This window comes from Periophthalmus magnuspinnatus, chromosome 24 (genome assembly GCF_009829125.3).
Source record: "Periophthalmus magnuspinnatus isolate fPerMag1 chromosome 24, fPerMag1.2.pri, whole genome shotgun sequence".
NCBI classification, from domain to species: domain Eukaryota; kingdom Metazoa; phylum Chordata; class Actinopteri; order Gobiiformes; family Gobiidae; genus Periophthalmus; species Periophthalmus magnuspinnatus.
In genome coordinates, this window is record NC_047149.1 from 16,168,123 (window position 1) to 16,180,230 (window position 12,108).

The window sequence follows — 12,108 nt, forward strand, 5'->3', positions numbered from 1 at the left end:
TGCCAGTGCTGGTGTTACTTAACATCTCAGCTCACTGCCCCTTTGTCCCTCTCTCTCTCTCTCTCTCTCTCTCTCTCACACACACACACCCACACGCACACACACAAACCCCTCACTCGCCCTACACTTTCACATGGGCCTTTTTTTAATTTCTCACCCTCCCACTCTGCTCAGATGGGTTCTGTTATCTTTTATAAGTGGGCTATGGACCAGTGTCTAAATTTCTTCACACTTTGACAGAAATGGAGAAGTAAGACTGTTTTCAGGTTTGCATGTTTAAAGCCAGATGCCCTCTTTTATGCAAAACTTAAAATGAACAAAGTTATATAATGAAGTGTGAAATTGAAGTACAACTTTAATACTTGCTCTCACCTCATAGTTAGAAGGTTGTGGGTTTTATTACCACATAGGGCTAGTCTGTCTTCATACGCTTTTAGTCTGGATATGGATATCAGATATAAATAATAATAAGACAAAGACAGAGCACCTTGTCTTACTTAAAGTTGACGTCTGTAACTTTTAATATATTTCATTTTTTTAAAGAATGCATATTTTTAACCACCTGGCCCTGTACTATAATGTAAAGTCAGTAATCTGTAATAACAAAATACTTCATGGAACTTAGACCAAGGGCATGAGTGTTTTGTCTGAGTGCGCAGTGCGGAAGTGCCACACGCAGAGCCGAGGGGGGGAGGGGAGCCAACCGCAATGGAGCAGCAAACTCTCGGACTGAAGCTATTGACTCCTTCCTGACTTGCCTTCTTCATCACAAGGGACATCTCACATTCTAATTCAACAGTTAAAAAAACATCTACAAAACTTGTGGAAAAATGTTTGAGGTTGCTGTTGGATTTATACAGAAGTTTGTGTTTGGAAAGCTACAAAAGCTAAGAGGCTTCACATGTGATGAAAAGTTGGTTAGATTCCTTATGAACAGGTAGCAACATGATTTGTTGGGAGAAATGATCATAAAGTAATGTGCAAATGTAAAATGAGGAACTATGGCATCAATCGATCTAGCCACTTTCTAGGAGTAGGACTACTGCTTGTGTGTAAAAGGCAAAGCTGCATCACCAATGATGATGACTGAAGTGTGTACCCATAGTCTACAGCTGTGCAGACAGCCTGAGGGAGCTTTCTGTCATTGACAAAAGCCTACACCATCAGTACATAAATCATACATTTAATAGTACCTACTTAAGTAGCCTCTGTGTCCTCATTCTGATCCAGCATCAGTCTGACGCTCTTCTGCTGTTATTGTCACTGATCTATATCTGTGCATAAAGGTGCTGAGGGGCAGTGGTAGGATGGAGCGTGTGGCCAGATGTATGAATTGCACGGCCTACAGTGGATGATACATTTGGATGAATAGTGTTAATCCAAATTTGACCATTATGTTGGTCCATGTTTTCCTCCTGGAGCAGCCCTCTCAGACCAAGTTGTCAGAGGCAGAGAGGTAATCACTCCCCGAGGCTGCTAGACGGAAGTGTACGCTCAGCAGGGCTAGGGATCGCCCTCACTAGCTACTCTCTGTGGTTGACTTGCTGCAGAGAATGGGAGTTTGGTGGTTCACTGTGGACACTTTGCACACCTTATTAGGATTTCTGTGAATTAAACTTTTTCTTTACAACATTCAGAAGTTTGCTGTGCCTCATGGCTGGTCCTGAGTTTTAGTTTGAATGTAGTTGACACAAGTACACTGTGGGGGTACTATGTTACAGCAGGGAGGAGCTCATGAGGATTGGGTTCAAACTTGCAGTGTGGCTTCACATCAGCTCCATACCCTTCAGGAGACCACGTGTACACAAGAGCAGTGACGTGCCATATGGTCAGTTATCTACAAACGGAGCTATGACATCCACAATGGACTCGGCTCTAAATCAAGACTGGACTAATCCAGGGCTAACCCCGCATACTATGGCTCGACCAAGAGGAGCTCCATGCACCATGATGTACAAGTACAGCTACAAAAGTCCATTTGCTCGCATGCGTGAATGTTGTAAAAAAGAGACAAATCTCATGAATGAGGATATGCAGTCCACGTACAATCCTCCCACTGTCCGTAACGAGGCAGAGCACCCGCGGAAAACAACCCCGACCCCCTGCTCTCTGCTGTGAGTCAACCAGAGAGAGTAGCTGATGAGGGTGATCCCCAGCCTTGCTGAGTCAAAGGGACAGCATGGAATCCTGTTTAGCAACAGCAGGAAGTGATCATCTCTCTGCGTCTGACAACTTGGTCTCAGAAAGAGGGAGCCTAAACCATAGACAACCTATCCACAGTCTCACACCTGTAGCCCTTCACTTATTTGTGGCTTTGCCTCTATGCAGTGCTAGGTGTTGAGTGGTACTGCATAGAGGCCCCGGGAAGATGAGCTGCACTGGACAATGGACCAGCAGGGGTTGTAGAAGGGCTTTTTTAATCAACACTATTCATCCAATTGTAGGCTGTGCAGTTTATACGTCTGACCACATGCTCCATCCCACCACTGTCACTCGGTATGAGTGTCTGGCTCACCTTCACACAGGGGATATATTATTGGATCAGAATGAGGAGACATAGGCTGCTTACGCAGATGCTATAAACAGGTAGCTGTGGTTCTCCTGTGGTAATTTCAGTGCTCCCTCATGGGCTCATCTTATCATTGGTGATGCGGCCTTGCCATTTACACATGAGCAGCAGTCTTACTCCTAGAGGCACTACTAGTAGTACTACTACTACTATTATTACTACTATTACTACTACTACTAGACAACTACTACTATGGGTGGGAAAAGTCATGCCAACATCAGTAGCATAGCCTATATCTTGTCATACAAATACACGAATAAGAGAGGATAGAGCCTCCACTGATGCTTAGTTCCCCGTTTTACATATCACGTTATTTCATGATAATTACTTATCACATTTTAACATGAAACCATCACGTAATTCAGAGATAGTATCACATAATTTAAGGATAGTATCATGTCAAAGCTTGATTAATGGTGTCCCATTCAATTACCAACCAGGCCCAGTCAAGCTTATCTTCTGAGATCTGACAAGATCAAGCTTTGACAAGGAAGTTTGGCCACAATGGGCACAATTCACATGTTTGTCTTTGGATGATGCAAGGAAGAACCTACTGCACTACAACAAAGTACATAAAATAAGTAATCCTTGTACAATGCTGACACACCAACATTTTATAAGAGCACAAGCACAAAACATAAGGCTTTTATCATAAGCCTCTACCAGTTCATCTAAGGCCTTTCTTTGTTTATCCTTTTGAACAAAGCAGAATCCCAGTGTTCATTTTGTTTACCCACAAACCACTTTAAATGTACTGAGGGGAGTGCAGAGTTCTGAAAGCCAACATATAAATATATTTCTATTCTATTGCACATAATTAGTCAACCATGAATATTGTTTAAGATAATGAAGGAAAGTAGACGTACAGAAATTGGACAAATCATTTTTTAATGGTATAAATTAACTCATTAAGGATGCCAAGTTTGCTGGCACGCAGTGGCTTCAAAGACTGAAAAACATGCCATCCAGACTGGGTAGATGTTTTTGGTGAACGCTGCCTGAAAGTTCCAGCTGCATTCTTAATTAGAATATAATTAGTTTCTAACATTCTGAAGTCCCAGCCAAATTGGGAAAGTAAAAATATTTTTGTTACATTTTCCAAGAGTACAATTCTGTGGATAATTTAATAGACACCCACCATCATTTTTATTTACTTAAAGGAGCATTATGTAACTTTTTTTTGGTGAGGGGGTCAGCCATCAACTTCATGCATAGAGATAGCATCAATATATGTAGATGCATGAGGTTGATAGCATGTACCTATCTGGAGAGCTTTAGCAATAAAAACATATGTAATTCAATAAATACAACATACATGAGTTTAATGCCATGCTGTGGATCCTTCGAGGCAAAGCAATAACATCTCCAAAGAGACAAGCAGATAGAGGACATAGTGCACATGTAATTTGCATTATACCAGTTCTTGAGTAACTACTTTAATGTGTGTTGTTTTTGCTTTTTTTTTTTTTTTTTTTAGCAGCAGTGTTGTATAATAATGAGCTATTGATTTTTTTTTGTAAATGTAACACAACCAATTGAATCTTAATTTTAACTTTGGACTTAAATTTCCAAAACCTGTCTTCGTTTGTGGACAGACTTGTAAAAATCACACATTTGTGCCTTATTGCTAATTCCATGGCCACTCAAAAACACTACTTTGGTCTTTTTGTACACACACACCTACAGTACATTTTTGACCAGAGCCCTGACACAAAGCGTTGTCAGAGTGTTTCCATGGTGACGGCACTCCTGGTGGCTCACTACAAGGCCATAGGACACCTGGGGGAAGGAAAGAGCCAGTCCAGTGTTTGTATGGTTTCAACAAAGAGCCTGCAGCCTGTAGGTGTTTTATAATGTATGCACTTTCTCATTGGGTTGCTCATTTTTTTATTAGAAATCTTATTATAAAATTGTACTTCCTGTGCCTTCCCCCTCAAGTCACATTACTGTTGCTGTTAGCCAATCACAACTTACTACCTTTACATCTCAACCAATCACCGCGCAAGCTATACATGCATTGTATTTTGCTGTAATTATTCTATTGTACCAGATACATTTAGCATAACAAATATATCCCACTTTCTTTTGCATTGCTAATATCTAACTAACACTAGACTCTTCTGACAAATCCTGACACTGTTCTCTCTCCCTCCTCTTTTTTGCTGTTGCCATGGTTACAGATGATGCTCAGTACAGTGATGTGGCAGAGCTTTTACTGTCGCGCACCTGTTCCCGCTGTCTCCATGATCATCAGCAACAATTTATCATTATGTTCAAAAAAGTTTCAGAAAGTAGCAGTTGCTAAACACCGTCTAGTGCATCCAGACATAAAGATTAGAGTTGGAAAATGCTGTGGATTGTGGTGTTTGAAGGAGCAAAGTACGCACGAGTACAGAGGATCTTTTGTGTGAGAAGCCACAGTATTATTACCAGTACTTACTTGCAAGTACTGGCTAGTCTGATTCACAAGTACTGACTAACGAACCTCGGTGTGTGGTGTTCTAGACATAGATTTTAAGTTCTCAGAATGCGTCTCGATTTTAGGAAGAAACTGCATGGAAACTATTGAACGATACACTATGTAACTTTTTTGCCTCTCTGTTGACCTGTAATTTGGCCAGGTGGCGTAACTTGCTTGTCTACATGGAGATAGAAAGGTTTTAAGCTGTATTGTACAACATTCCAGGCAAAGCTATTTGATATTGACAAAAGCAAGCAGGTTTTGGACTTTACACTGGAAAAGTTACATAGTGCACCTTTAAGAATAACTTTTTCCAGAAAAGACAGAAGTTATGACATCCATTAGAGGCTCAGGTGTGGTGCATAATGTTGTTGTTGTTGTTGTTGTTGTTGAGCAAAGAATTTCATCCTCCTTCCTGGTTAAAAATTTGGACAATGTACCAAAATAATGGTTCTAATTGTCAAGACTATGAAACATTGGTGAATGAATATAGATTTGAATGGTTCTCCTTCTCAAACCCCTCACATATGACTTTCACTTCTCTGTTACACATGTCATTTTGAGTATTTTTCAGATATAATATTTTGTTTTATATGATTAACTGTCATGGCAACGGTGTTACTTTTTCATCATTCCGAAACACACGGATAGCAGCAGCAAAGAGAACAAAAATAGCGGAAGTACTTAATCAATATCCTCAATAATGTAACACGATTTCAAAAAAGAAGTACTGGATGGATCGGCCATGTTATTTCCCTCTCTGTCTGACACAAAGCTCATGGAGACAGCTGCATGTAACCTCGCACTTCACGTAGATTGTTCATGATCCCAGGAACAGTTTGTAATGATTTGCCAGGTGTTGCTCCTGTTGTTTTCATCTTTTGTACATTCATCCTTTCTGAACAATTCAACGTTTATTAGAGCTGTGGAGCGATTTTAGTTAGTTATTGGTCTCATTTAGTAACTATTTGTAAATAATGATTTCATGGGATGCAGCACCTTTTTCACTTTTAGTCAATCGGATAGAAGAGGCAAGGATGCTCCGAAAGCAAAAAAATACTTATTCTTCATATTTTGCTTTAAAGGTGCACTGTGTAACTTTTACATTATTCATTTGCCTAGAAACTCCCAGAGATTAAACATATCTACCTTCACAGAGACCAGCAGATGATGTTACAAGTCAGATCTGAGGAGTTGTATGTTTTTCCAGGTTGAGCCATAAAAACACCTTTCACAATGAGTGAGTTTAATGCCATTCTGTGGAACTTTCCAGCCAAAGCAATAACAAATTGGTAGACTCAGCATCAGAAAACTTACATAGTGTACTTTTAAATCATTAGAGAATCGAAATGCATGAATATTTCAGATGTCGTCTAGCGTGATGGCTTTCTTGCAATAGGGTTCGGTTCGCCTTTTAAAGCTTCAAACACAGAAATCCATAAGCCTGCACGTGTTTATGTTTTATGTAATAGCTAACCCAGATGCCAGAGTAAACTTAATCAATAACCACTTTGCTTAGTCAGAACCATTGTTTGAAAAGCTGAACGTTTTTGGCTATAGAATGGCTGTGGTGTTGCGGCTTAAACAAACAGAAGAACATAGGGCATAAGAACAGCCAGTGGTAATTTAGTCCACTGAGCTGAGCAGATGCACTTGAATGAATGGCTGATTGCAGAGGAAGCTATGCTAAAACACACAAATACAAGGTAAAGACACTGATACGGCGCGTGGGTGGACAGCGAAGGTAGGACTCTGCATTTAAACTCCAACTGATGCAACTTTTCTAGTCAGAGTTTAAAGTCTTACCTACCTAGACCTCCCTCTTCACTGTAGTCCATGTAACAGCTCTGAAGACAAACAACACAGGATCCCCTCTCCCCCGCTGTTTATATCGATTGAACAAAAGTGTGTCTCTTGTTTGTAGACTCCATCAAATATTCTGCACGCTGGAATGTCCACCCACGTATCGGCCAATTCGGTTGCTTTCCACAACTTTTCTAACTTTTGTTATTTACTCAATTTTGCAAAGTAACTGGGTACTACAGGTTAAAATATCTAGAATTCTGATAAGTATATATTTTGAGTTTTGACTGTGTATGTGTATGTGTTTATTGATTTTGCAGGTAGACAATTCTTTCACTGTATTTCAGATATATTTTAATATATTTTTGTTTTATTTCATGTAAACCAGTGTGGAATAATAATAATAATAATAATAATAATAATATTAATAATAATAATAATAATAATAATAATAATAATAATAATGGCAGCCGAAGAGTACGGGCGGGCCAAGCGTGCTGCAGCTTGTGCGGTTGCAGAGGCAAAAACTCGGGGTTGGGAGGAGTTCGGGGAGGCCATGGAGGAGGACTGTCAGACGGCAGTCTGACAGAAATTCTGGCAAACCGTCAGACGCCTCAGGAGGGGGAAGCAGTGCTTCACCAACACTGTTTACAGTGCGAATGGAGAGCTGCTGACCTCGACTGGGGATGTTGTCGGGCGGTGGAAGGAATACTTTGAGGATCTCCTCAATCCCCCTGTCATGTCTTCCAAGGAGGAAGCAGAGACTGGGGACCCGGAGGCGGACTCGTCCATCACCTTGGCTCGTCCATCACCGAGGTGGTTAGCAAGCTCCTCGGTGGCAAGGCTCCGGGGGTGGATGAGATCCGTCCCGAGTACCTCAAGTCTCTGGATGTTGTGGGGCTGTCTTGGCTGACACGTCTCTGCAACATCGCGTGGCGGTCGGGAACAGTACCTGTGGAATGGCAGACCGGGGTGGTGGTCCCTTTGTATAAGAAGGGGGACCGGAGGGTGGGTTCCAATTACAGGGGAATCACACTTCTCAGCCTTCCCGGCAAGGTCTATTCCAGGGTGCTGGAGAGGAGAATCCGACCGATAGTCGAACCTCGGATTCAGGAGGAGCAGTGTGGTTTTTGTCCAGGTCGTGGAACACTGGACCAGCTCTATACTCTCCATCGGGTCCTCGAGGGCTCATGGGAGTTTGCCCAACCAGTCCACATGTGTTTTGTGGATCTGGAGAAGGCATTCGACCGTGTCCCTCGTGGTGTCCTTTGGGGGGTGCTCGGGAGTATGGGGTCCAGGGCCCTTTGCTAAGGGCTGTCCGGTCCCTGTATGACTGGAGCAGGAGCTGTGTTCGCATTGCCGGCAGTAAGTCAGACCTGTTCCCGGTGCATGTAGGACTAAGCCAGGGCTGCCCTTTGCCACCGGTTCTGTTCATTATATTTATGGACAGAATTTCTAGGCGCAGCCAGGGGCCGGAGGGGGTCTGGTTCGGGAACCACAGGATTTCATCTCTGCTGTTTGCGGATGATGTTGTCCTGATGGCTTCTGCAGATTATGTTGTCCTGAGCCAGGACCTGCAGCAGGCACTGGGGCGGTTTGCAGCCTAGTGTGAAGTGGCTGGGATGAGAATCAGCTCCTCCAAATCCGAGGCCATGGTTCTCAACTGGAAAAAGGTGGTTTGCCCTCTCCAGGTGGGTGGTGAGTCTCTGCCCCAAGTGGAGGAGTTCAAGTATCTTAGGGTCTTGTTCACGAGTGACGGAAGGATGGAGCGTGAGATTGACAGGCGGATCAGTGCAGCATCTGCAGTGATGCAGTCGCTGTATCGGTCCGTTGTGGTGAAGAAGGTTTACCGGTCAATCTACGTTCCTACCCTCACCTATGGTCATGAGCTCTGGGTAATGACCGAAAGGACAAGATCGCGGATACAAGCGGCTGAAATGGGTTTCCTCCGCAGAGTGGCTGGGCGCACCCTTAGGGATAGGGTGAGGAGCTCGGTCACACGGGAGGAGCTCGGAGTAGAGCCGCTGCTCCTACACGTTGAAAGGAGCCAGCTGAGGTGGCTCGGGCATCTGCTCAGGATGCCTCCTGGGTGCCTCCCTAGGGAGGTGTTCTGGGCATGTCCCACCGGGAGGAGGCCCCGGGGAAGACCCAGGACACGCTGGAGGGACTATGTCTCTGGGCTGGCCTGGGAACGCCTTGGGGTTCCACCGGCGGAGCTGGAGGACGTGTCTGGGGTGAGGGAAGTTTGGGAGTCCCTGCTTAGACTGCTGCCCCCGCGACCCGGCCCAGGATAAGCGGAAGAAAATGGATGGATGGATGGATGGATGGATGGATGGATGGATCATCATCATCATCATCATCATCATCATCATCATCATCATCATCATCATCATCATCATCATCATCATCATCATCATCATCATCATCATCATCATCATCATCATCATCATCATCATCATCATCATCATCATCATCATCATCATCATCATCATCATCATCATCATCATCATCATCATCATCATCATCATCATCATCATCATCATCATCATCATCATCATCATCATCATCATCATCATCATCATCATCATCATCATCATCATCATCATCATCATCATCATCATCATCATCATCATCATCATCATCATCATCATCATCATCATCATCATCATCATCATCATCATCATCATCATCATCATCATCATCATCATCATCATCATCATCATCATCATCATCATCATCATCATCATCATCATCATCATCATCATCATCATCATCATCATCATCATCATCATCATCATCATCATCATCATCATCATCATCATCATCATCATCATCATCATCATCATCATCATCATCATCATCATCATCATCATCATCATCATCATCATCATCATCATCATCATCATCATCATCATCATCATCATCATACAAAATTATTGCCTATCTCTAAACAAAATGAATATGAAAAATTCCAGATATTTTAACTTATGCTGAAATTTGCATTGTGTAACTTAAAAAATATTGGTCTGATGTTGCTGCTGTGTTGGAGTGGAGGTGGAGGAGTCTTGTGTACTACCGGTATACAGAGTGACTGCATCTGTTTAAATGACTTGAGAGGTGATTACTTGACAGGCAAAGGTGAAGACTGGAATTGACTGATAGTAGAAGACACGCAACAAGGCTGAAAATGCTGTGTCCCTGGTTTAACTATGCTACGCAGCAATTTAACATTTCCTAAAGACATGTTAGGGTTGTGTTGACAGTCTAGCATCAAATAACATTATATTTTCAGATAGGGGCGGGGCCTGATTTGCAGTCTCGAAACAGAAAATCAGCAAATGTTGAACCTGTTTGTTACTTGCCTCATGAATATTTTGTTTTGACAACAAAGACAACAATCATGCCTTTGGGATTTAATAATGGCACAACTTTCTGAAGCTACTGTGACTTTTGTGTATTTATGGTGACAGAACGTATCTGCTATCTGACAGTTAAACAGCAAATTCTACCATAATATTTTGACCTATCCTTCTGCACCCCATAATTTCAAGACTATTCAAGCTGTGATGTCTCATGAATGCAACCTACTGTGCAACTTCACCAAAAAGCGTAAAGAGTTGCCAGTCTACGCAACCACAGTTCTTACTACTGTTACCCAGTGCCATTGATCTGTACAATAGCCCCATGTTCCAGCCTTTTCTTGCACTGTAAAGGAGACATTTTCCACTTAGCACACAGTGTACCGCGCTGTTAGGACATCTATAAGTGTGGTATACTGTATTGATGTATTATTGAAGGTTGCACCAGACAGAATATTGAGCAGATGAGGGATCAGATGTGTCCATAGCAAATCATCGCATCAGTTTGGAGAAATCACACGTCATCTCTGTGTGTGTGTGTGTGTGTGTGTGTGTGTGTGTGTGTGTGATCGGCCTCATTCTGCCATGTCACATTTGAACTGCTTTAAGTTCAAATGTGTTCTTGTTCCATGGAGTTTACAGACACTTTAGACTTGCAAATGAAAGGCTGATAATAGGAATTTTCTATTAGCCGAAATCTTGAGTAGAACAGGATTTTTTGCAGAATGTTTCATAGACTTCATTCTCTTTGGTCCAGTTGGAACTTTGGCTAAAAATTATAGGACTTGGATGATGGAATGAGATGAGTAACTAAATAAAGAATAAAAATTACTCTTTAACTTTGATCTAGGGTTACAGCTTTGCACATCATTGTTGTGTCCTTGAGACACTTTGACCAACTTTCCTATTCATTACTTTGATTGTGTGACAGAAAAGTAAAAAAAACAACTGTAATTTCAGCACCTATAAGCACAATGATGTAACTATAATTATTAGGGCTGTAGTCAAGTACAAAATTCTGATTGTAGCCATGCCAAAGGCTCTCAAAATATTTAGGATCTAGCAGTCTGCCATCACAGCAGCGCTACTTATTGGTTCATGAAGCATAAAAACATGTTAGTGCAGTCGTATTTTGACCCTAAGCGCAAAACTAATTTTGAAATTGGGCACAACTACAGCCCTAATAATGTTGTCTTGCATCCTCCATTTCCCTTTTCTTAAGACCTGTTATTTCTGAGGCCATCAATATATTTATACGCCCTAAGCTCTTCTGTATGTTCTCCACTATTATATGTATACTGCAGTAGTTGTGACCCTGCAGATAATTGAGGTGATGTGGCCACAGAAATTTGACAGGATTCCTTGTAGATGTATGCGAGCGTTTGGGTGAAGGATCTCCTTGAATGCAAACATCATTTCCTCTGTACTCTCTTTCATGTTTTGTTGTCTATCTCACGAGTCCTCCAAGGCCACGGCTAAACGTTGTGATAACCTTTGATGGAGGGCAGGGTGGGAATGATTACATCCCTGGTTGGAGGCTCTTCTCTGGGGAGGTTCAGATCTTAAGCATCCTTCTTTCACCTTGTGTTTCTGCAAAGATGGTTCGTACAGAATATAGAATAGCTTATATATGTCAATTCTATTCTAAATCATGTAGGTCTAATTATGTTGTTAGGCTAATATGTGCTTTGTACGGAAGCCATGAGAGGCAAACGAAAAAGAAAAAAAAAGACTGTGAAAAAAAAAAAAAAGATTGGGTTCCAGTTTCTAAGTTCAAGTGCTGTTTTTTAACCTGCAATCTCTTTAATTTTACGTTTAGTGTGAAGTGTATGTATTCACTTTGATTAAAAATACCAAAAAGCCGCATTGTGTTTATTTTCTTTTATTTTCTTTATGAATTGTCAGGGGGAAGTAGG